Below are 26,155 nucleotides of genomic sequence, written 5' to 3' on the forward strand. Positions count from 1 at the left end.
GACCCGCCGCCAGGAGGGACATTCAGGGAAGGTAAGTCCCGTCCCGGGGGGGGGGCGGGGGGCGGGGGGGCGGAGGATTTCTCCCCGAAACTTGTTCGGGGGGCCGAACACGTTGGCGCTCGGCCCCCCGAAGTTTCAGGGAGAAATTCTCCGCCATCCCTACATTCCAGTATGACTTGGGGGGGGGGCACCAGCCACCCAAAGGAATGCCTTCACCACTGGTAATGCCCAAATCTTTTCCTCCCCTTTCAGAATGAACACCACATCATAAAACTAGCGACAGTGGCAAAAAGGGCAATCTCTCTTCTCCCCTCCCCTAATTGTTTAGCTGCATGTTCTCATCAGGGGATGTTGGGCCTATCATTAACTACAACTGACTCCCTTTTCAGGTGGCAACTCAAAGGAACTCTAAGTGGTGGCAACTGGTGACTGCAGTTCCGGAGGGCAGTGATTCCATTCTGGGTTGTAGTTACCACCAGCCAAAACTGTCATGGTGCTATCCAAGGTGCTGAACCTAATATCCAAAATAGGGTCAGCACCTTGGATAGCACCATTTAGAGTTTTGGCTGTTCGTAACTAGGGATGTACGGACTGTGTAAAATCTGCTCCTGTGTTTCAGGGATAGTAAGGTGCCTTTTGTTCCATCATCCCTTCACAGACAGATGCACATCATTTTTTCTTTCCATCATGCAAAAAAAAAAAAATGCAATTAATTACATAAGAGGTTTCATAACCTATAATAAGTATTTAATCAATCCTGGAATGTCTTATGGTTATGGTTGTTTGTTCTGAGATGGTTTGCTTGAAGTTGTTTTAGATATATGTTTCTTTTGTGTATATTGTCTGTTCATGTGTTTTCTATGTAAATGGTTTTTAATCTCTGTATATTGTATTTTTAATGTTTTTAATCTTTATAAACTGCCCAGAGAGCTCCGGATGTTGGGCGGTATAGAAATTTAATAGATGATGATGATGATGATGATGATAACAATTTACATAATTTACCTTAGTATTTAACATTTACTGTATTGTAGGGATGGACGAAAGTCCCTTACCTGATCCCGAAGCTTGCTTCGCGGTGGGGGGGAGGCGCTCCATCCCCCCTGAAATTCTGGCCAGGGGGGAGGTGCCCCGTCCCTCCCCCCCAAAATTCTGGCCAGGGGGGAGGCGCCCCGTCCCTCCCCCCCGAAATTCTGGCCAGGGGGGAGGCACCCCGTCCCTCTGGCTGCAAAACCTCCTCTCCTGCCGGGAGGCAAATGGCGGCGGCCGTAGCCGCTGCCATTTGCATCCCTGCAGTCAGCCATGATAAGCTACGTAAATGTTTATGTAGCCTATCACAGCTGACTTTGAAAAAAAAAAAGCGCGTACGCAAATGGTGGCGCCCATGGGCACCGCCATTTGTGTACGTGCTTTTTTTTTTTTCTTCAAAGTCAGTCGTGATAGGCTACGTAAACATTTACGTAGCCTATCATGGTGTTTTTAAAAAATCTAGCCGTGATAGGCTACGTAAATCTTTATGTAGCCTATCACGTTTGTTTGTTTGTTTGTTTTACTTGGAAATGGCGGCCGGCCGCTGCAGCCACCACCGCCGCACCGCCGCTGAACCGCCACCGGAGCCGCCGCCGCCAGGGACATTTGAACAAGATAAGTCCCATCCCGGGGGTGGGGGGGGCAGACCGTTTCTCCACCAATTTCGGGGGGCTGAATGCGCTGGCATTCGGCCTCCCCGAGATTCGTGGAGAAATTCTCTGACATCCCTACTGTATTGTCCCCCATTTGATGCAACTTTCCATCAGCAGAAACTTGCCTATTTTCCTACAAATAAATATGTGTACATTTGGGGGAAGTAAAAAGAAAATCTGATTGTCCACAGACTCCACGTGGCCTGAGGAGGTCGCTCCACAGCAGATGCCACTGGTTGGATTCTTAGAAATCCCAGCTTATTTTAGTCTGTCTCAAATTTCTCCAGCATCCCTAGTTATAACTAAACCCCCAAATGCAATCACCACCCCTCCGGAACTACAGTCGCCAGCCACTACTGACTGTAAGTATAGGGATGTCAGAGAATTTCTCCACGGATCTCGGGGAGGCCAAACACCAGCGCATTCGGCCCCCTGAAATTGATGGAGAAACGACTTACCTTGTTCGAATGTCCCTGGTGGCGGCGGCGGCGGTTCGGCGGCAGTTCGGCGGCGGCCGGTCTTCTGACCGGCTGCCGCCGCCGCCATTTCCAAGTAAAAACAAACAAAAAACAAATAAATGTGATAGGCTACGTAAAGCGTTCCCCTTATTTTCGCCGTAGTCTACATAAATGTTTACGTAGACTAAACGTGCCAAAATAAGGAACGCAAATGGCAGCGCCAATGGGCGCCGCCATTTGCGTACGCACTTTTTTTTTTAAAGTCAGCCGTGATAGGCTACGTAAACATTTATGTAGCCTATCACAGCTGACTGCAGGGCCGCCGCCATTTGTGTCCTGGCAGGAGAGGAGGTTTCACAGTTGGAAGGATGGAGCGCCTCCCCCCCAGCCAGAATTTCAGGGGGGAGGGATGGGGCACCTCCCCCTCGACCAGAATTTCGGTGGGAGGGATGGAGCACCTCCCCCCCACTGCGAAGCAAGCTTCGGGATCAGGTAAGGGACTTTTGTCCATCCCTAGTATTTAATGCCTCAAATCCAGTAATATTAAGAAAATTGCTATCATCTGCGGATTGGGCTTATCAGCTCTCTAACTGGCTATTAGGTGCATTCCTGCTTAAACCAATCTTCGTATGTGTCAGACAGTGCTGACACTTCCTCTCTTGTGCTCTACTTCCTGTATCCTCCTTCCCTGGCCAGTGTACCTGATCATCGTTGTTGCCTACTTTTGAGTTTCTTGATTGGGACCAGATAGTAACTCATTAGTAGAGCACATAAAAGTCCCAAGTCCAGCCCCCAGCATCTCCAAGTCGGAAATCCTGCCTGAAACCCTGGAGAGCTGGTACCAGTCAGTCCCATCAATACAGCAGCTTCCTCAGAGAGCAATCCTATGGCTGATAGACAGCAGCTAGACAGTGATAGGATTGTTTGGTTCTGGGAACCGACCTCCGAGGCTGTGCTCCGAGGTCAGTTCACAGAAAAACACCTCCCCGCCCCCTCCCTGGCCATCTCATAAGTGCCATAGTTTGCCCTGGGCTCTGTGCTAGGAAGAGCAGTGTGCAGCAGGGCAAAAGGGAATGTTCTCAGGGGTAAGGAGGGGCAGGGAGTACGGAAGTGCTGGTTTGATGTTTCCCATGCATTGTCCAGCCCCCCCCCTTTCAAGTCCCACGGCTAGACAGCCAAAATTGACCATCTAACCATGAATGCATGGTAGCCAGAGCACGGAGGAGAGGCTTCCCTCCATGCTCTGTCCACCTTGCATTGGATAGTCAATCACCTCAAGTTTGGAGGAGGCCAACTATCCCCATGGGATTGGACCCCACGATTCTATTCTCCCCCATCAAAAATGATTGGTAAAAAGAAGAAGGGGTTTTTTTAAGTGACCAAAAGCATTAGGGGACAGCTCAGCTAGAGTGTTGATCCTGCACCCCCACCCTCTGAATCGCAGCCATGAGCATGAGGCTTTAGCAATGACTACAGGAAGGTTTGCCCTTCAACAAAGGAGGTTACTTTAGGAGCCCTAGGTCATGTAGGGAAGGCAAGACATGACATTATCCTCTCAAAGCGTCATAGTATCCTGAAAGCCTCAATGGGTAAAATGTAAAATTAGTAAGTTATAGTGGGGGAAAGTAAGTTCTGCAGTGATTCACACTTCTGAATGGGCCAGAACACACCCACCAGGTGTAGATATAACATAGAATGTGCTGAAAAGGCTTTTTGCAAATAGAGCCATTAAGAAACCCATCTGCTGGTGGAAGAACCCATTCACACTTAATATTCCCATTTTGTATCAGGATGGCTCTGACAAGTATCATGCACAAGTCTTTTCTTTGCAGGCAGGAAGTGCCATGCTCAACACTTAAGAGTTCCCGTATTCCTATTGCGGTTTAGTAATGCAGGCATGATGTCAAATCCTTTGTTCAAAGTGTAGACACATTCATTTTTTTTGTGCAGCAAAGGGTGTTGGTTTTCTTGATCAGTTCGTGCCATGACTGGTGGAGCACTTTCCACCCACTCCCGCCACAGGACTCTTGGGCTTTCAGTTCCCACAGGATCCTGTTAGGAAGAGTAGAAGAATAACTTGCTAGTAGGAATTGCTTTCTGCAAGTATCCAGGGGACCTGGTGAGCTTTGCACCCTGTGTGATCCCAGCTATTACTCTAAGAGCAGAAGAACCCTTTAGTGAAATGTTCTATTAATGCGGTCTTATGCCATCACTATTCCAACAGTTCCATGGCCAAAGCTTACAGGAAGGCAAACCTCAGCATATCAGCTCCCCATGACATCAGTCTAGGGAGGACAAGATTCTCACAGATGGTACAGAATACTGAAGTTCTGTCTTTCCCACAGTTTACATTCGCACAGGTTAGCTGTAATGTGGATACTGGTGGGGCTGCAAATCCATTCTGGGTTTCAGTCAGAACCACACAGAATTCTGAAGGAGCTATTTAGATCTCTAAAGACGCTCTAAAGGGTTCAGCACCTTGGATAGCTCCTTTAGAGTTCTGCCTGGTCCTGACTGAAGCCCAAAATGTCTTCACACCCCCACCGGAATTGGACTAACCAGCCTTCTCTGCCTCAAGCTCTTCTCCCCTTCCCTGGATGTAAAAATACACGAATAATAAATAAAAAAATAACAATGTGCTGACCTTTCATCAAACTGCCTCATTCAGCCTAATAGAAGACTGGGCAGTCAGGAAGCTCCTAAGTGTTCAGATTCTACTTTCAGCAACAACAAGAGCAACAAAGACTTCAAAGCAGGGGTGTTGAAACTCTTTCAGCCCAAGGGCCAAATTCAATGCTGTAGATGCTCTCTGGGGCTGCATCCCAGTGGTGGGTGGAGTGAAGGCAAAAGGGGATGAATCCAAAGATACAAGAAATACTTAAACACCAGCATATGTTAGCTTGAGGTCTTATTGCCAGTAATTAAAGTTTGGGAGAGCCATTTTGAGCTTTTAGAATAGGGGAAAAAATGCACAGTTAGGGATGGACGGACTCACCTCCATCTGGAATGGCTAGCAACTCCATGAGCCACTGCCCCCATTCATGTGGGCCAGACCTGCTCATAGAGCCTCTGTGCTTGCCCCACCCACTGAGCTGTGCAAGCCACCCCTCCTCTGTGTGAGTCACCATTATACGTAGGAATGGCGGCTCACTATTTTCCATGAATTAAATCTTGCCCACAATGGCCAGTCTTATGTGTAGGGATGTACGGAAGTCACTTACCTTTTCATGGATTCTGTTCATGGGGGGGGGAGGCACTCCATCCTTCCCCCCGGAATCCTCGACAGGGGGAGGGAGGCGATCCAGTCCTCCCCACGGAATCCTTGACGGCCGGCTCCGGGCCGTCCGCAGCCAGATTTCCGCCACTGACGGGCTGCTGCAGACGGCCGCCATTTGCATCCACCCAGGCAGCCATGATAGGCTATGTAAGAATTTACATAGCCTATCACGGCTAACCAACCCCCCCAGATTACACAAATGGTGGCAGCTACGGCGGCCGCCATTTGCATTCCCTATTTTTCGCCGTTCTAGCCTACATAAATATTTATATTCCTTTATATTTAAAAATAAAGGAACGCAAATAGTGCCCACTATGCTATTTGCATTCCCTTTTTTTTGCCATTTTATCTTACGTAAATATTTACATAAGATAAATGGGCAAAGAATAGGGAATGCAAATGGCGGGCACTGTAGCCGCCGCCATTTGTGTACCCTGGTTTTTTTGGTGGGATTAGCCATGATAGGCTAAGTAAATTCTTACGTAGCCTATCACAGCTGCAAGGATGGCAATGGCGGTGGTAGCAGCCCAGCCGTGGCTGGCCAGGAGACCCGCCGCTGCCACCTCTGCCGGAGCTGCCACTGCATCCGCCGCATCCGCCCCAGGTAAATGCTGTCCCGGGGGGATTCTACGGGGGTGTGGGGGGGAGGGGGCTGTTCCACCACTGGAATCCGTGGTGGAATTCTCCGCCATCCCTACTTATGTGTGCAAGCATCATGTTCCTTCATCCTCTTCCTTCACAATCAACACACTCCAGGAAACAAAGCTCCAGGCTAACACTACTGTATTGGTTAATGACTCATTTCTTTACAAATGCAAATTCTAGGAAACTTTCAGACTGCAGTGAACCAGCTAATCCACACATCTATGAATATCAATAGAGGATATGAAGTGGAAGTTAGGAAAGTTGCCAGCAGTCTTGGCAAGCACTTCATGGCCAGACTAGCTTTGCAGGGAGGCCCCGGCCTTAGGATGGTCCCCTCCTATGTTGGTTATCATGGGTGGCCAACCTGGAGGGCTGTCTTAGCTCTTCCCCCAATTTTTCCCATTTCACTCTGCGATGGACTTTTGTGTTCCTCAAGTCATGCACTTGCCCCCCCTCCTCTGAAATTTGAGTTCTCATGGTGGAGGAATGGGGGGGACATTCTGCCTGTGCCATCTGTGTGTCAAGGTCCTGGGAAGAAAGTATTGCCATACCTAGGCTCACTAGGGAGGTTGCCTCCCTCTGTTTTGGTTGTTCCCAATCTGATTCTGAATCTGAGCTGCCAGACATCTCCACATGCTCAGATTCATTCCTGACAGCAAGATTTTATTTACGAAAAATAGTGAGTTGCCATTTCTGTGTATAATGGTGACTTGCGCAGAGGAGGGGCAGTGGGACCCCACAGCTTGGCAGGTGGGGGCAACACTCTTTTCTCCACCTCCCACCCCAGCTACCATGAAGGCAATGCCTTGACAGGAAGAAGATGAAAAAGCTGTCTTCTCCATCTGGGAGTCCACCGGCTTCCCAGACGCAACCAGGCACTCATGACTCCACTATGCACAATAACCAGGAAGCCACAAAACAATTGAAGTTGGGGAAAAGGCACCAGGGCTCAAAGAGGAGGACATGAAGAGGCTTCCGGAGGGCTGGAGTGGGAGGTGGGCTGGATTTGACCTGCAGGCCTGAAGTTCAACAACCTTCTTTCATATGATATAAAAGAACTTTTCTAATCATTCTCCTTAAAAGGGAAGTATGTGGGTCTCCACCATCACCTCTACCTCAGAGAGGGCTTATTTTATTCAACCTGTCATCCCAACTCTGAAATAGCTTCATGGTTTTTCTTTATACTGGACTCAAGAAAATTATTTACCTTCAAAAGAGACACCAAGCATGAACAGTTTCATCCTAAAAATAGATGCACACAGTGAGAGTTGAGCTTGAGTTATAAATAGTCTCTCTCTCTCTCTCTCTCTCTCTCTCTCTCTCACACACACACACACACACACATCTTCGCAACCAACAACCAATTTAACGTGTGTGACAAGAGTAAAGAGAACAAAAAGCTGGAATCATTTCCCTTAGGATATTCAGATATTTCATGTTGGCAGAGTTTTGATTAGTGCAATTCTTAATTAGTTTGCCTGTGGGTGAATCTTTGTCCATGTGCTGCATTTTCTGTGGCACTTTTAAAAAAGATATATTAAAAACTCTCCACCCTGCTTTGGCCATTTCTCAGAAGTGCTCATGGAAATGATCCAGTAAGTGCCTTTGCTTTCCGGATCCTTCACTGCAGCTTGATTCCAAATAAAAATGAACATGATAGAGAAGATGAGTGATTAATAGCCCAGAAGGCATATATGCATTGATAACTCCATTTTAACTGATGCACCATCATTGTTTGGCCTTTAAAAACAGTATCTGATCTAGACAGTTGCCCTTACCTAAACATATTTACTTGGAATTAAGGATTGATCCAGATGAATCTAGCTACTCACCATGTGGCAGCTTCACAATTACTTGGTTCAGATAGGGATGTACGAAAGTCACTTACCTTTCACGGATTATGTTGATGGTGGGGGGGAGGCATTCCGTCCCTCCCCCCAGTATCCTGGCCGGGGGGGGAGGCGCTCCGTTCCTTCCTCCTGGAATCCTCCTTGGTCGGCTGTGCTCCTCTGCAGCTTTGCAGAGCAGCCAGCCAGGCCCAGCCAGGCCAGAGCTGTCTGCAGCCAGATTTCCAGCTGCGGAGGACTCTGGGTAAAAAAACAAAACAAAACCGCGTACACAAATGGTGGCAGCTACGGTCGCCACCATTTGCATTTCTTCTTTTTGGCCGTCTTAATCTACGTAAATATTTATGTAGACTATGACGGCGAAAATAAAGGGGAATGCAAATAGTGTAGTGGGCGCTATTTGTGTCCTTTTTTGATTCCCCATTTTAGCCTACGTAAATATTTACGTGAATCAAAAAGGGATGCAAATAGCGTCCGCTATGCTATTTGCGTTCCCCTTATTTTCGCTGTCTTAGTCTATGTAAATATTTACATAGATTAAGAGGGCAAAAATTAAGGAATGCAAATGGTGGTGATTGTAGCCGCCGCCATTTGCGTACGCGGTTTTATTTTGTTTTTTACCCAGAGTCCTCCGCGGCCAGAAATCTGGCTGCGGACGGCTCTGGCCTGGCTGGGCCTGGCTGCCTGCTCTGCGGAGCTGCCTTGGAGCACAGCTGGCCAAGGTGGATTCCAGGGGGGAGGAACGGAGCAAAAATAAGGAATGCAAAAATAAGATGGGCAAAAATAAGGAACGCAAATGGTGGCGGCCATAGCTGACACCATTTGTGTACACCTTTTTTTTTTTAAACCCACCCAGCCATGATAGGCTACGTAAAGATTTACGTAGCTTATCACATCGTGTTTTTTTTAAAACCTAGCCATGATAGGCTATGTAAAGATTTACGTAGCCTAACACTCCTTTTTTGTTTTTTTTTACAAGAGTGGAAATGGTGGCGGCGGCAGCCGCCGCAGCTGCCGCCGCCACCGCCAGAGCCGCCGCCACCCAGAAGATCCACCCCAGGTGAGTCTCATCCCGGGGGGGATCCATGGGGGGGCAGGCCGTTCCGCCATGGAGTTCTGGGGGCCAAATGCACTGGCATTCAGCCTCACCGAGACCCGTGGCGGAATTCTCTGCCATCCCTAGGTTCAGAGCACAAATTTGTCCAGCTTGAATTGCTCAGAAGTATCACACATTTAATGTCATTGTCTTGAGAAGTTGTTTTCTGGGGGTTTTGGAGGCACATGTGAAAATCAATGTCGGGATCTACATTCATTTTTTTTTTAATGACTGGAAAATGAAACAAAATAACCCAATTTGTTTCATTTATTTTAGTTATGAAAGTTAATGGGAATTGAAGAAGTTCTAGAGGAAAAAAAATCTTCATTTTGCATGTATTTCTATTGAGATGAAAAATTGAAACAGTCTGGAATGGCCTGTGGAAATTATATATAAAAGAAAAAGATGGCAGGAAGGGGAAAGAGAGAAAGACAAGTGAAACTGATGGATACAAAATGTGGTCTATAAGAGGGGAAGTCTTTGTGCGATCTGTCTGATATTTGGCAGGTACAATGCCAGGGTAGAGATGAAGAAGGTTTGAAAATGTTATGACATTTGGATGGAAACACCAAAGTTTTAGGCAGAAGAAGTGTAACTGTGTCTCTCCTTGAAACAACAACAACAACAGCATGGAATCAACACTTTTTTTGATGAAACAAATGGAACTTAAAAAAAAAAATGAATGGATAAACTTTTTCCCCAGGTAAACCATATTCAGTGAAAAGGAGCTTGAGCAGCTAAGCAAATCACACACACACACACACACACACACACACAGAGCAAGCGAGAGAGCAAGAGCGCTTTTTTTTTTGAGCTTTGGCACAGCTATACCTGACTCAAATTAGTGTCCAGGACTTTGACTAAAAAAGAGGTGAATTTTTGAGGGGCAGAGAGAAACAGTAAAACTATATTGTCAGGTGGAACGCCAGACATGAGCAGAAAATGTTAAGAGCATTTATTTTATTTTTAATTTAAAGTGTGTGTGTGTGTGTGTGAGTGTGTACCTCATAAATAGTGTTGCAATGTTAACAACATGTACCAGCATTATGAAATAAATGCTTTTGTTTTTTTGTTTTTTTTCTGAGAATTCTGCAACAAGGGCTGCTACAGAGAAGATGGAGGAAATTTGTTTTCTGTTGTTTCGGAGGGTAGGGCCTGAAACAATAGGTTCAAATTGCAAAAAAAAGGGGGATTTCAATGAAATGTGAAGAAGGACTTCTTGATGAGCTTTTCAACAGTGGAACAGACTGCCTCAGGAGGTGGACTTCCCTTTGTTATTATTTATTTATTTATTATGTTTATATCCCCCCTTTCTTCCATTGTGGAACTCAAGGTGGTGACATCTGGTTCCCAGGTGGTCTCCCCTCCAAACACTGACCAGACTCAACCCTGCTTATCTTCAGCAAGGTGGCTGTTTCATGTGACTTCAGACATTGCCCTGTTAGAGGTTTTTATCTGGGGGCTGGGTGGCCATCTCTTGGGGATGCAGAGGTAGTTCATTTCTTGCATTAGGCAAGGGGTTAGACTAGATAACCTTTGAGGTTCCTTCCAACTCTGTGATCTAAGCATACTCAAAAATAGTGATCCCATTCTGAAGTGAGCTGAAGACAATTTGTTCATCATGAGCAATTACTTTAAGGGTGCAATCCTATGCATGTTTAGGCAGAAAAAGTTCCTACAACTCAAAGCATTCCCCATCCAGCATGCATAGGATTGCACCCTAAATGTACTTAGCTACCTTTCAGTTGTGATTAAGGCACCCATGACACCCCCCCTCCCACACACATGATGATTCAGATTGCATGTGATCATTCCTCAAAAGCTCTATAGCTGTAGCTCTGGCCGGCTTACTGTACCTAAATCCTGAGTGATTATTGCCATACAGAATCAATTCAGTCTATGCGCGAAATACTCATGGAGCAAAGGCATACGTTGCCTTTCCTTACAATCAAAAGGTGACTCCTTGATCTTCGTTGTCATTTCAGCCTGAGTGGCAGTGAGGAAAGATTTTTAGAAAGGTTTAAGGACCCACGTTAGGACACATTCAAAATTAAATTGCAAAAAAAAAGGGGGGAATGCATGTTAAGAGCATTCATTTGATGTATTATTGATAACATTTGCTGTGTATGCTTTCATATCCCATAAAGAATATTGCAATGTTATCAACATAGAAAAGCCTTCCCCAAACTTGTGCCCTTCAGATTGTTTGGACTATAACTCCCATCATCCCTGGTTAGGGATATACGAACCCCCCAATGTCTGGTCTGGGGGCGGACAGTCTGCCTTAGGGCAATTTGGGCTGCTTGAGGCCCTGCAGATTCCTCCAGAACCCTGCGGCATCCAACAGAGTTGACAGAGCAGCTCCCCAGCTTTCTAAAGAATGTGATACGCTAATGGTGGCTGCCATTAGCCTATAGCAGGAAAATTATGGCTGTAAATGGCCTATTTTATGCCATTTGTGCCCCTAAAGTACTTACTTTTACCTAAGTTGCAGCAGTTTATGGCTGTATTTAAGTAAAAGTGCTTTATGGCTACAAATGTCATACAACACGCCATTTATAGCCGAAATGTTCCTGTGATAAGCTAATGGCAGTTGCCATTAGTGTATTGCATTTTCTAGGAAGCTGGGGAGCCACCCTGTGGAAACTCTTCCAGACCTGGAGGTAAGTGCAGCCATCCGCTGCGTAGTCCGGAGGTTGGATTCTTTGGAATCTGGCCTCATTTGACTCTGCGGCGGATTTCTCCAGCATCCCTATCATTGGCCATGCTGACTAGGGATGATGGGCATTGTAGTCCAAGGGTCACTAAGTTTTGGGAAGGCCTCCTCAAGCATCCATACAAACCTTGAAGCCCAACCCTTCAAGGGTTTCCAAGGTGTGAATGGAACTCTTGATGAGCTGGATTCATTTTGGGGGTGAGAAGTGAGCTGTTCATGTCCCCCCTAATCAACACAGATCTTTGATAGGGACTCTCTTGCCAGTTGCAATGTCAACAAACCAACTTCTTAAGAGAAAAGGAAATGGGAGAAGCCACAGTTTATAAACATTATACAGAATTTTCTGTCCTCCCCTCACAGATGCAAAGATTCCTTGTTATCAATCACCCCTTCCTCAATCCCAGTATTTGAGCCATGTTTCTAGGGATGGCAGAGAATTTCTCCCCGAATCTCCGGGAGGCCGAATGCCAATGCATTCGGCCCCCCGAAATTGTTGGTGAAATTCTCCACCACCCCCCGCCCCCCCTCGGGATGGGACTTACCTCCTGCGAATGTCCCTCCCAGCGGCAGGTCCTGGCAGCGTTTCGGTGGTGTTTCGGCAGGGGTGGGGGCGGCAGCCGGTCTTCCGACTAGCTGCCGCCACCGCCATTACAAAATAAAGTAAAAAAAAACCCAAACACCCATGATAGGCTACGTAACGATTAACGTAGCCTATCACGGCTAGATTTCCAATGTCAGCCGTGATAGGCTATGTTAATCGTTACGTAGCCTATCACGGGTGACTTTGAAAAAAAGCATGTACAGAAATGGCGGCGCCCATGGGGTGCTGCCATTTGCGTTCCTTATTTGGTCCCGGTAGTCTACGTAAAGATTTACATAGACTATGGCGAAAATAAGGGCAACGCAAATAGCGTTGCCCTTATTTTCGCCATAGTCTACGTAAATCTTTATGTAGACTACCCGGGACCAAATAAGGAACACAAATGGTGGTGCCCATGGGCGCCGTCATTTGCATATGCGCTTTTTTTTTTTTCAAAGTCACCCGTGATAGGCTACGTAATGATTTACGTAGCCTATCACGGCTGACTTTGGAAATCTAGCCGTGATAGGTTGCGTAAATCGTTACGTAGCCTATCAAGAGTGTGTGGTTTTTTTTCACTTTGTATTTCGCGGCCGGGGAGACGGGACGCTTCTCCCCGGCCTGAATTTCGGCCGGGCGAGGCGGGGTGCCTCCTCCCCGGCCTGAACTTCGGGGGGAGAAGAGAAGCACCTCCCCCCCACCGCGAAGCAAGCTGCGGGACCAGGTAAGTGACTTTCGTACAAGTTTCTCACTGGGGAAATTTTGGCTCAGTTTCAGTCTAGCAATGCATGAGAAATTAGTTTCTGTCCTTTTTTGATCCAGCTTGTATCTTCCAGAACATACATGGACTCAAATGCTATCTGTGGTCAAAGTCCATACATTTCTGAGTTTACGGTATGATTCATGGATGCCCAAACATGTTCAACAGCATGCGTACATTTGAAAAATGTCCATGAAAAATGTGTACTTTAAAAAAATGTGCATAAAAAATGTGTATGTTTGAAAAATGTACACAAACATGCTTTAATCAATGGGAGAAGAATGCATACATTTCAAAGATGCGCACAATTTATATGTACATCTGGAAAATACGCACAAAAATATGCATGAATTGTCATGCAAAAGAAACCCCCCCCCATCACAATCTGATACACACATGAGACAGAACAAGCTTCAAAATGGAATTTCAAGAACTCAATGAACTCAAGTTTTGCTTGGATGCACATTGCTACTGGAATCCTGCTGCCCTTCCCTAACTGGCCTACCTGAATTCCCCCCCCCCACTCCAGCCTCTGCCTCATACTGTGAAATGTAAATTATTGATCTGCTGCCATCTCTGGATGAATCTACTTTTCTGAATAGAAAACAAACACAGGAAATCAGCAGCAAAGACGGTCCAGGGAGAGACTCTTAGAGAAGGCCTGCTGGAAAAATCTGAGTAGTGGGAAGTTGATTCATGCACTTCAGAGTGTTGTAAAAAATCACCTTAATCAGACACCTATTCGCCACCTTGTTAATGAGAGCTACATGTCATCCTGGCTGCACATGAAGATATGAGGCTATTCCCTAAAGATACAGCTTCCAGCTAGGTGGGTTTTCAAAAGCTCCACATCTCTAATAGCTGCAATTTTCTCCCGCTTTATTAACTCTGAGCTTACAAAAAGCTCTAGAGATTTTCTTGACAACAGGGCTTGCTTAAAAGGAAGGGTAAAAGAACGACAGGGGGAAATATCTGCTTTCTGCCACTATATTGGGTATGAAAAGGTGTGGGATTGATAACCGTCCGCTCCCCCAGCCGTGCCTTCATTTCAAAGGGCTACGAATGTAATGATCCTTCTCCCCAACTCACCACAGCACCACTAGAAGGTACAATGAATACTTGCACCTAACGATAACATGACAGACAGATGTAGCATTCTAGGGCTAGGATCCGGTGTACGCTTACACACTAGTAGGGATGTACAGGAATTTCATTTGTGTTAATTTTCAAAAGCAGAACTTGCTCTGTTCATACACCCAAATGCGAACACGAGCTCATGGGTGGGGGAAAACCTGCAGTATGTTCAAACTTGCAATAGTGTTCACATAATGCATTCATTAGAAAAAGATGTGCACGTAAAAAAAAATGTGCAGTTTGAAAAAAAAACATCATTCTGTATTTAATGGGGAGAAACTACACATTTGGGTGCATCCTTGAAAAAATGTGCACTTAAATATGCACTTTTCCAATTCAGTTAAAAAGAAGAAGCTTGCAATCAGGAACAGGAAAAGGCAGACAGCTTCCAGGTGGAAGTCAGAGAACCTGGCTGAGCATGAGTCTCACTTATCCTCCTATTCCTGCTTGGGAGTAAGCCCCATTCAACACAATGGGACTTACATTTGAGTGAACATACATAGGACTGTGCTGCATACCCGTGAACCTGACCATGCTTTCACAGGAGCAAACCCCAATGAGAACCATAAGACTTACATCTGAGTAAGCATACACTGAATCCTGATGTATGAGGATTTCACAGGAGGTTTGTTACTCTTTGTGTGAAAGCAGGTTCACAACTTGAATTCAGCATGCATCCTAATTGGTTTCCTTCCATGCCAGACAGGCACGTCAGTCCTCAGTCTTACCTAGGGATGTTCAGATTTTGTAAAATCATTCCGTCTGCATTTTGGGGATTGGCAAGTGACTTTTGTTTCATTGTCTGCTCATTAGCAGAATTGGACCTCCCCGAATTTTGTGCAAATTTGCATTTGAGCAAATCCACACTTGTGAAAATGCGCAAATCCCCCAAATACGCAAATCCCCCCCAAGTGTGAATTTTCATGCTTTAGCCTACCGGGGGGGGGGGGGGTTGCACATTTTTGGCTGATGTTAAAAACAACAACAACAACAACAACAGCAACATAATAATGTATTTTTCTACAACTAAGTTTGTGTAAAATTGCAGGAAGTAAAAACAAACAAACAACTCAGTCCACAACTCCATGGTATCTGTGTGACTCAGGAAACATCAGTCTGCTGTGGAATGCACGGGTCATATTCATAGGAATCTGAACTTATCTGATTCCATTGTGGATTTCTACAACATCCCGAGTTCTACCCCTCTCTCTGTGCAACCTGTGGGTTGCTGCCTTTTAACATTTTGTGTGTGTTTTTTTTTAGGGAAGCATATTTGCTTTGAAAATCTAGGTTGGCTTATTCCAAGACAAACTGGGTCCATTTGGGACCTTGATGCAGTCATTAGGGATGTTCAGGGACCCCCCAATCCAACTTGGAAGCTGGTTTGTGGCTTCTGAGAAGGGCCCAATTTGGCTCGGGCAGATTCAGGGGGGGCGACCCAACTCAGCCCCAACCCCAAATCCCAATTCAGGGGGGGCTCCATTCCACCACAGATTCCAGGGGTCTGAATTCCAGTGAATTCAGCCCCCCTGGGATCCCTGGTGGAATTCTCTAACATCCTTAGTCATGGGAGTCTGGGAAGGTGGTAGAGTCTGGAGGAAACCCCTCTGCTCAGCCCCCCCAGACTCCAGTCCTCAGGACCCTGTACTTGCCCAACTGAGGGCATGCCAAATCAGGCAAGTGCACAGCCACCCAGTCCCTTGCCATGCTGCCATTTATGCAAGGTTACAGCCATAAATGGACCATTTATGCCTGTAATTTTGCATAAATGGCTACTGTAGGGCCACCATTTGGCCACATGGGCATTTACAAGAAAGGCCAAGCTGCCATTTTTATGCAAAATGGCAGCTTGGTGAGAGATCAGGTGGCTGCACGCCACTTGCCAGTTGCCTGCAGACCACCTGGCAGCTTGCCGCACACAGTGAGCAGGGGCAGGCAGCCAGTGGGGCTCCAGCGAGCAGCATGTCACCCGGACTAGGATTAGTTCGCCCATCACTACTTGTTGGCCAAACTCATCTCTTCATAATCCTCACCTTTGTTGTATCGCTGGTGCCCATATACTGAGTTGGTTGGTTTAACCCCTGAGTACATCCACCATTATGATCCTCCTTCTCATTGCCACTATATTCCATTTTGTGTGAAATACAAAAAAGTAAAATGTGCATTTCAAAGTGCATATCCCCACCCCCACCCTGCCAAAAGTGCACTCTTTTTTATGCAAACACATGTTTGGGAATGTGCAAATGAAAAAATGTGTTCCTTAAGGAGGAAAAAAGGTGGGATATAAATGTAATAAAATAAATAAATAAATAAATTTGGGTTGCAAATGAGGCAAGTTTGGATGATTTGCAAACTGAAACAAAATGTGTGTGTGTGTCCATCATTGACAGTTTAAGGCAAGCTTTCTTTCAGGGCACCTTGACCACTAGTAGAAATATCAAGGAGCCCTTGATAAGTTTCCCAAGGGAAATGCAAGGGTTCCTTGGAACACAGTCTGAAAAAGCCACTGCTCTAATATACGTATTCTGAAAAGGCTCATTTTTCTGAAGGGGGATAAAGGAAAGAAACCTCACATGAAATGGAGGTCAATAATCTTGTGAAAAAAATGGGGAGGATAATATGAAGTTTGTGAACTGGGGTGCTCACTGGGGTTTTACTGCTCCTTTTGGAAAGGAAACTGCGGAACTGTTTTCCAGGTGTTGGGTAATAAATGAAATACTTTGCTGTCCTCATTCAAAAGATATTTCAAAGAGGCTGTGCTGAGTTCAAAGCGGCAGTTAACATATGCTAATAATGCTAATTCCCTTTTGCTGCTTCTTTTGGAGTAGGCGGAAAGGTCTGCCTCAGCAGTCAAAAGGGAATTGTTATGTAGGTGTGCCTTCCCTAGGCAGGATCTCTGGTTTAATTATATGGATGTGCTGGAGCTTATGTTCTAGTTTGTTCAAATGTGCCAAGCTACAAAATATCTCCAAAAGCCCAAGTGTATGTTCCCCAATCACCTCGCAGAGCAATTAGCTGCCAGAGTGGCGTTGCAATTCGGCATGTAGGTGGTTTAAAACAGTGGGGATGGAGGAAGCGAAGTGGCCACCTCTGAATTAGCTGCAATCCAGACCCACTGGGCTCCAAGACAATGTGTCTGTAACTTGATGCCCACTGGGCAGAGATGGGCAAATCTGTCAATTCGGCTTGATCTCCATTTCTCATTTTTCAAATCTTAAGTGTGGTTCATTCTGAAGTTTGAACATGACTTTCTATACGTTCACATGAAAGTCTGTATGCATTTTTTCTCTGCATTCCTCCTAATACACACATTTTTCTACATAATTTTGGGGAATATACAGTTTTTAGCAAGTATTTGTGTGTGTGTGTGTGTGTGTGTGTGTGTGTGTAAGTATATAATATAATGTCTTCCTTCCAAAGTCTTTCTAATTTCTTCTAATATAATGTCTTCTTTCCACTAATATATGCAATGTTTCCACTAATAAATGCAATATTTGTACACATTCTTTGATTGGAGAATGCCATTACAAAATGTAGAAAGGAAGGCAGGAAGGCAGGAAGGCAGGCAGGCAGGCAGGCAGGCAGGCAGGAAGGAAGGAAGGAAGGAAGGGAGGAGAAGAAAGTCACTGCTGTGTGTTTCCAGTTACACCTACTCCAAAAGTATGGAGAACGTCTCCTGTCCCCTTCTAAATATCAAAGGAAATGTCACCCCACTTTCACAGCCAGCAAATGGTGCAGCAGATGTGGGTGGTGGTGGCTCAGCTCTAGAAGAGAATAACCAGAAGATATCCACTAGGGGCTCAAGTAGATATGATGGTGGAGATTAGGGCTGTGCACCGCTTCAGCCTGAGTCCCGAACCCCAAGTCGAAGCGGGCTGCTTCGGGTCACTTTGCACCCCTTCTGAACCAAAGCGGAGGGGGCACAAAGTGACCCGGAGCGGGTCGGGGGCTCTCTGAATCACTCGGTGTGCTTCAGAGCTTTAGCACCCCCGGCCCAACCAGGCTGGCGCCTCCAGGTCCTTCCCTGTGCCTCCCACCTCCTCTGCTGCCACCTCTGCCACCACCTCCATCGCCACCGCCTTCTCCGCCACCGCCATCACCACTGTCTCTTCCTCATCCTCTGCTGCCACAGCTGTCATTGCTGCCGCTGTCTTCTCCTCCACAGCTGCTGTGTTATCACTGCTGCCACTGCTGACTCTCATTGCAGGAAGTCACCATTTTAAAAATGGCAGCTTCCAGGAACTTCCAGGAAGCTGCCATTTTGAAAATGGTGACTGCCTACCATGAGAGTTGGCATGTCTCCAGGCTTCAGAACCAGGCAGTGGTGGCAGCGGCAGTGAGGAGACGGTGCAGAAGGCAGCGGAGAAGGCAGCGGAGAAGGCGGCAGTGAGGAGAAGGCAGCAGCAGTGGTGGCAGCAGTGGCAGGGAAGGTGGTGGCAAGGAGAAGGCAGCAGCAGAGGTGGCGGCAGCAGCAGAGGAGAAGGCAAGAGTGGAGTTGGCAGCGTCAAAGGAGGAGGAGGTGGTGGCAAGGTAAGGGGTAGGGGGGTTGCGCAGGGGCGTCGAGGAGGAAGTGGGGGTCGGCATCCAAATCCCACTTCAGGTTTGGGGCCAAGTCAGGCCTCCCCCCGAATCAGCCCCAGCCAAATTGGGCCCGCTTCTGAAGCTGCAAAGCAGCTTCTGAGTCAGATCAGGGCGTCCCTATACAGCCCTAGTGGAGATGTCTGTGAATATATCAGCACGTTATTTTAACTAGGGATGTACGAAAGTCACTCACCTTTTTGAAGGGTGACATTTGTGGTGGGGGGGAGGCGCTCCGTCCCTCCCCCCGAAATTCTCTCCGGCCAGCTCCACTCCATGATGATTCCGTGGAGCCACCGGCTGGGGCCGCCGACAGCTAGGGATGGCGGAGAATTTCTCCCCGAAACTTCGGGGGGCCGAGCGCCAATGTGTTCGGCCCCACGAACAAGTTTTGGGGAGAAATCCTCCGCACCCCCCCCGCCCCCCGCCCCCCCGGGACGGGACTTACCTTCCCTGAATGTCCCTCCCGGCGGCGGGTCCGGCTGGCGGTTCATCCGGTGTTCGAGCGGGGCGGGAGCGGCAGCCGGTCTTTCGACCGGCTGCCGCCCCCGCCATTGCAATGAAAGAAAAAAAAAACACCCCCTGATAGGCTACGTGACGATTCACGTAGCTTATCACGGCTAGATTTGCAAAGTCAGCCGTGATAGGCTACGTGAATCGTCACGTAGCCTATCACGGGTGACTTAAAAAATAAAAATAAAAAGTGTGTATGGATAATGGCGGCCCCCATAGGGAGCCGCCATTCCCCTTCCTTATTTGGTCGCTGTAGTCTACGTAAATCTTTACGTAGACTACGGCGAAAATAAGGGCAACGCTATTTGCATTGCCCTTATTTTCGCCGTAGTCTACGTAAACATTTACGTAGACTACAGCAACTAAATAAGGAACGTGAATGGCGACTCCCTATGGGGGCCGCCATTCGCGTACGTGCTTTTTTTTTTTTTTTTAAGTCACCCATGATAGGCTACGTGACGATTCACGTAGCCTATCACGGCTGACTTTCCAGATCTAGCCGTGATAGGCTATGTGAATCGTCACATAGCCTATCAGGGGGCGTTTTTTTGTTTTTTGTTTTACTTTCGTGTTCGCGGCCGGGCGAGGCGGGAAGCCTCCTCCCCGGCCTGAATTTCGGCCGGGCGAGGCGGGAAGCCTCCCCCCCCGGCCTGAATTTCGGCCGGGCGAGGCGGGAAGCCTCCCCCCCCGGCCTGAACTTCACAGGGGGAGCAGCGAAGCGCTCCCCCCCACCGCGAACAAGCTGCGAGAAAAGGTAAGTGACTTTCGTCCACCCCTACTGACAGCCAGACATCCAGGCGCTGGGCAGCCTGCAGGGACGCAAATGGTGGCTGCTGTAGCTGCCATTTGCATCCCTGTATTTTGCTGTGATAGGCTATGTAAATATTTGCGTAGCCTATCACGGCAAACAAACAAACAAACAAACAGCGAATGCAAATGGCGCCGGCTACGGTGGCCGCCATTTGAGTTCCCTTTTTTTTTGCCATAATAGGCTATGTAAATATTTACGTAGCCTATTACAGCAAAAGACAGGGGCACAAATGCCAGCCACTATGCCATTTGCGCCCCTGTCTTTTGCCATAATAGGCTATGTAAATATTTACGTAGCCTATCACAGCAAAAAAGAAAGGGAACGCAAATGGCCGCCACCATAGCTGCCGCCATTTGCATTCGCTGTTTGTTTGGTTTTTTGCCGTGGTAGGCTACGTAAATATTTATGCAGCCTATCATGGCTTCCTCAGGGATGCAAATGGCATCCCTGTAGTGATGTATGAAAGTCACTTACCTGGTCCCGCAGCTTGCTTCGCGGTGGGGGGGAGGCGCTTCGGTTCTCCCCCTGAACTTCAGGCCGGGGGGGAAGGCGCCCCGCCTCGCCCCGCCGAAATTCAGGCCGGGGGGGAGGTGCCCCGCCTCGCCTGGCCGAAATTCAGGCTGGGGAGAAGCGCCCCATCTCCCAGGCCACGAAATAAAAAGGTGAATGAAAAAAAACCACACACCCGTGATAGGCGACGTAACGATTAACGTAGCCTATCATGGCTAGATTTCCAAAGTCAGCCGTGATAGGCTACGTTAATAGTTACGTCGCCTATCACGGGTGTGTGGATTTTTTTTTCATTCACCTTGTAATGGCAGCGGCGGCAGCCAGTCGGAAGACAGGCCGCCGCCCCCGCCCCCGCCGAAACGCCGCTGAAATGCTGCTGGGACCCGCCGCCAAGAGGGACATTCGAGGGAGGTAAGTCCCATTCCAGGGGGGGGTGTGGGGGTGGAGAATTTCACCAACAATTTTGGGGGGCTGAATGCATTGGTATTCGGCCTCCCTGAGATTCATGGAGAAATTCACGGCCATCCCTACGTCCCTACATTAGCCATGATAGGCTACATAAGTATTTACGTAGCCTATCATGGCTATAGTGATGAAGCGAATGGCAGCCATGGCCACCATTTGCAAAGCAGCGTGGACAGCAGCAGTTAGGTGCTCCGTTCCCGGCCCATTTCACGGGGGGGGGGGTTCGTTCCTCAACAGATTTCGGGGGGCTGAATGCACTGGCATTCGGCCTCACCGAGATCCGTGGCAGAATTCTCTGACATCTCTACTTTTAACATTTGCAAATAGCAAGAGCATGGTTGGGGATGGAAGGATTTGGAATAGGACTGTGATTTGTGTGGCTTAACTTCCACTGTTCTATGTTCCCAATGTAAGTCCCCCTAGCTGCTATTTGCTAAAGGGGGAGGGAGGTATAAGTGTACTAAATATCTGCGTACAAGCAAAACTCGAGTTTGTTGAAGTTCTTCAAATTCCACCCCAAAGCTTTTTCCACCTCATCTCCATTTCACACTGTATTTTTTTTCTTTCCATATGAAAATTCCTTCATATGTTGTACACATTTTATCCCAAATGTACACATCAATTGTGCACATACTTGAAATGTACATATACTTCTCTCATTGTGGATGTTTGTGCACATATTTGAAAAGTATGTATTTTTTTCATGCATGTTTTCACATGTATGCATGCTGTCCAACGCATTTTGGGGGGACCCCAAATCACATTACAAGCTCAGAAATATATGGCCCTGAACTACAGACCACGTTCAGTGAGTGGGAACTAGGGAAAATCGCTTACCTTTCGTGGATTATGCTGATGGTGGGGGGGAGGCACTCCGTCCGTCCCCCCGGAATCCTGCACCCAGAATCCTGGCTGGCCAGCTGTGGTCCGCAGCGATTCTGTGGAGCCGCCGGCTGGCTCCGCCAGCAGCCGGACATCCGGCCTCTGGCTAGCAGGGACGCAAATGGCGGTGGCCGTAGCCGCCGCTGTTTGCGTCCCTGCAGTCAGCTGTGATAGCCTACGTAAATGTTTACGTAGCCTATCACAGCTGACTTAAAAACAAACAAACGGGCGTACGCAAATGGCAGCGGACATAGCCGGTGCCATTTACGTTCCTTATTTTGGCACGTCTTAGTCTATGTAAACATTTACGTAGACTAATACGGCGAAAATAAGGGGAATGCAAATAGCGTAGCATCTATGCTATTTGCGTTCCCCTTATTTTCGCTGTCTTGGTCTACTTAAATGTTTACGTAGAAGCATCTTACTTGCCAAAATAAGGAACGCAAATGGCGGCACCCATGGCCGCCGCCATTTGCGTACGCACTTTTTTTTTTTTAAGTCAGCCGTGATAGGCTATGTAAACATTTACGTAGCCTATCATGGTGTGTTTTTTTTAATCTAGCCGTGATAGGCTACGTAAATCTTTACGTAGCCAATCACTTTTTTTTTTTTAAACTTGAAATGGCGGTGGTGGCAGCTAGGGATGGGTGAAAGTCCCTTACCTGTCCTCGAAGCTTGCTTCGTGGTGGGGGGGAGGTGCTTCGCTTCTCCCCCCAAAGTTCATGCAAGGGGGGGAGGCGCCCCGCCTCACCCAGCCGAAATTCAGGCAGGGGGGGAAGCGCCCCATCCCTCACTGGCGATATTCAGGCCGAGTAGAAGCGCCCCCTCTACCCGGCCGCGAAAAAAAAGTAAAAAAACCCCAACACCCCCGTGATACGATTTACGTAGCCTATCACGGCTAGATTTCCAAAGTCAGCCATGATAGGCTATGTAAATCATCATGTAGCCTATGACGGGTGACTTTGAAAAAAAAAAAAAGCATTCCTTATTTGGTCCCTGTAGTCTACGTAAAGATTTACGTAGACTACAGCGAAAATAAAGGCAATGCTATTTGTAGACTACAGGGACCAAATAAGGAACGCAAATGGCGGCGCCCCATGGGGGCCACCATTTGCGTACACGCTTTTTTTTTTTTCAAAGTCACCCGTGATAGGCTACATGACGATTTATGTAGCCTATCATGGCTGACTTTGGAGATCTAGCCGTGATAGGCTACATTAATCGTTACGTAGCCTATCACGGGGTTTGTTTGTTTTTTACTTCACTTGTGATGGCGGCGGTCAAAAGACCAGCTGCCGCCCCCGCCCCTGACGAAAACCCGCCGAACCGCCTCCGGGACCTGCCGCCGGGAGGGACATTCGTCAAAGGTAAGTCCCATCCCAGGGGGGGTGGGGAATTTCACCGCTGATTTTGGGGGGCCGAATGCGTTGGCACTTGGCCCCCTGAAGTTTTGGGGAGAAATTCTCCCCCATTCCTAGTGGCAGCCGGTCGGAAGACCGGCCACCACAGCCGCCGCACTGCCACTGCACCGCCACCGCAGCTGCCGCCACAGCCGCCACCAGGAAGATCTGCCCAAGGTAAGTCCCGTCCCAGGCGGGGTGCGGGGTGGTGGTGGGCCGTTCCGCCACTGATTTCAGGGGGCCGAATGCGCTGGCATTCGGCCTCCCCAAGATCCATGGTGGAACTTTCGTACATCCCTAGTGGGAACAGGGTAAAATTTGATTGAAAAGAAATAGAGACACATTTCTCATACGTCCCTAAAGTGTATACCATCTCTTAGACATTCTCTCACTGCCTCCCCTTGATTGTGTACTTTCCCTTGTCTCCTTCTTTCTTTTGAGTGCTGTTTAATTCTTCCAATAAAGGCTACAAACAGGTACAACTTGGCCTTTTTATTTTGAAGAAGTTTAACCTTTGAGCAACCTCTCCTAGGAGAACTCAAGAATCCTCAACCTTCTGCAAGCAACAACAATATCTCTGCAGTAATAAGCGTTTTGAGAGCAGAAGCACTTGAGAGTGGAGTACCTTATGCAACATAGCAATTACGATGCCAAGGCAAGGCAACCATGGGAGACTCTTTAGATTTCTTAGTGGGGTGTGTGTGTGTGTGGCTACTCTCCTTTCTGGCTCTGTTTCTCAATCTCTCTCTGTCTGTCTCTTTCACTCATACATTTAGCCATTGAAACCAACAATAGAGCAGCAATCATTTCAGTTCAAATGCCCCCTCCCAATGACCTAATAGAGAATGATGAGCAATATGTGGAGCTGTGTGCAAAGACCCCCTTGAAATTCTCCACCATAGTTGTGGCAGAGAAATGGGGCAGGCGCGGGGGACACACCATTTCACCAAATTTCTCCAAGGGAAGAGAAATTCTTTAACAGTTTCTCCCAGGGAAAGGGGGCTCACCATTAGCCCTGGCAGTAGCACAGATTCTTTCTCCTCCTCCCTAACAGATGTTAGTGACTCCAATTTCGGTGGGGCTCTGAATCCATTCTGGGTTTCAGTTAGAATCAGTCAGAAGTCTAATGGAGCTATCCAAGGTGCTGAACCCTATCCCCAAAATAGTTTCAAAATGCTGCCTGGTTTTGACTGAAACCCAGAATGGAGTTAAGGCCCCACCAAAATTGGAGCAACCACCCTCCACTGTTTCCTAAGGTTTCTCCTCCTCCTCCTCCTCCTCCTCCTCCCTAACAGTTGTTGGTGACTCCAATTTTGGTGGGGCTCTGGGTTTTGGTTAGAACCAGTCAGAAGTCTAATGGAGCTATCCAAGGTCCTGAACAGTATCCCCAAAATAGTTTCAGCACATTGAGTAGCCCCTTTAGAATACTGCCTGGTTTTGACTGAAACCCAGAATGGATTTAAGGCCCCAGCAAAATTAGAGCAACCAGCCTCCACTGTTTCCTGAGGTTTCTCCTCCTCCTCCTCCTTCTGATCTGAAAGTAGCAGGAGCAGCAACTGTGTTCACAGCCTGGCCACCATTCTGCATCCTTCACAATGCCCCAGACCCAGCAGTATTCCAGGGCACTGTGTGTGTGTGTTTGTGGGGGGGGGAATGGCAGCTATCACAAAACAAAACAAAAATGGCAGAGAATATTCAGAGAACATTCGGAAAAGTGGCCTTCTTTTTCTGAGGGGTGAGGGGGAAAGTCTCAGGGTAATCTTGGCTTGGCATTAGTTATATCGGGGTGAACTACATGTTACATGCAGTTGCGATCTTGAGTGCTGGACTTGTATCAATAAGACCTGGGTTCAAATGACCACTCAGCTATGATACTCACTGGGTGATCTTGGGTTGCAAATTGCAATCTTGAGTAGTGGACTGATAGGAAGACTGTTTCTCACCATATCCACTTGGGCAATACTCCCCTCAGATTCTCCCCAAAGCTGCTTTGCTTGGCCTGGAGAGGCAGCGGAGGCAGGAGTCACTGTTGACCCCTTGTTCTCCCTGATGGGGAGTCTGGCAGCTTCCATTGTGAGCAACAGTGGTGGCTCCAGAACTTCCTTACTGTTAATGTTGAGTACACGGTACCTTGATGGCCACGAACTATGCCCTATTAAAAATATGGAAGTTCTGAAGCCGCCATTGTTGTACAAATTGGTAGCTGGCTATGAGGACAGGTGGCCTGGTTGTTTCCCTAGGCACGCGCCAGGCTGTTTAGAAGCTCACACTAGGGATGTCAGATAATTTCTCCACGAATCTTGGGGAGGCCGAATGCCAGCGCATTCAGCCCCCCAAAATTGGTGGGGAAATGGTCTGCCCCCCCGCCCCCCCCCCAGGACAGGACTTACATTGTGAGAATGTCCCTGGCGGCAGCGGCTCCAGCGGCGGTGTGGCGGCGGTGTAGCGGTGGCGGCTGTGGCAGCCGGTCTTCTGACCGGCTGCCACCGCCGCAATTTCCAAGTTAAAAAAATAATGAAAAAACACACGTGATAGGCTACGTGAAGATTTACGTAGCCTATCGTGGCTAGATTTTTTAAAAACACCGTGATAGGCTACGTAAATGTTTACGTAGCCTATCACGGCTGAGTGAAAAAAAAAACAAAAACCGCGCGTTCCTTATTTTGGCACGTGTAGTCTACGTAAACATTTATGTAGACTACGGCAAACATAAGGGGAACGCTATTTGCCCTTATTATCGCCGTAGTCTACGTAAATCTTTACGTAGACTACACGTGCCAAAATAAGGAACGCAAATGGCG

This window comes from Heloderma suspectum, chromosome 3, assembly GCF_057233095.1.
Source record: "Heloderma suspectum isolate Gila_16-S chromosome 3, 16-S_ref, whole genome shotgun sequence".
NCBI lineage: Eukaryota > Metazoa > Chordata > Lepidosauria > Squamata > Helodermatidae > Heloderma > Heloderma suspectum.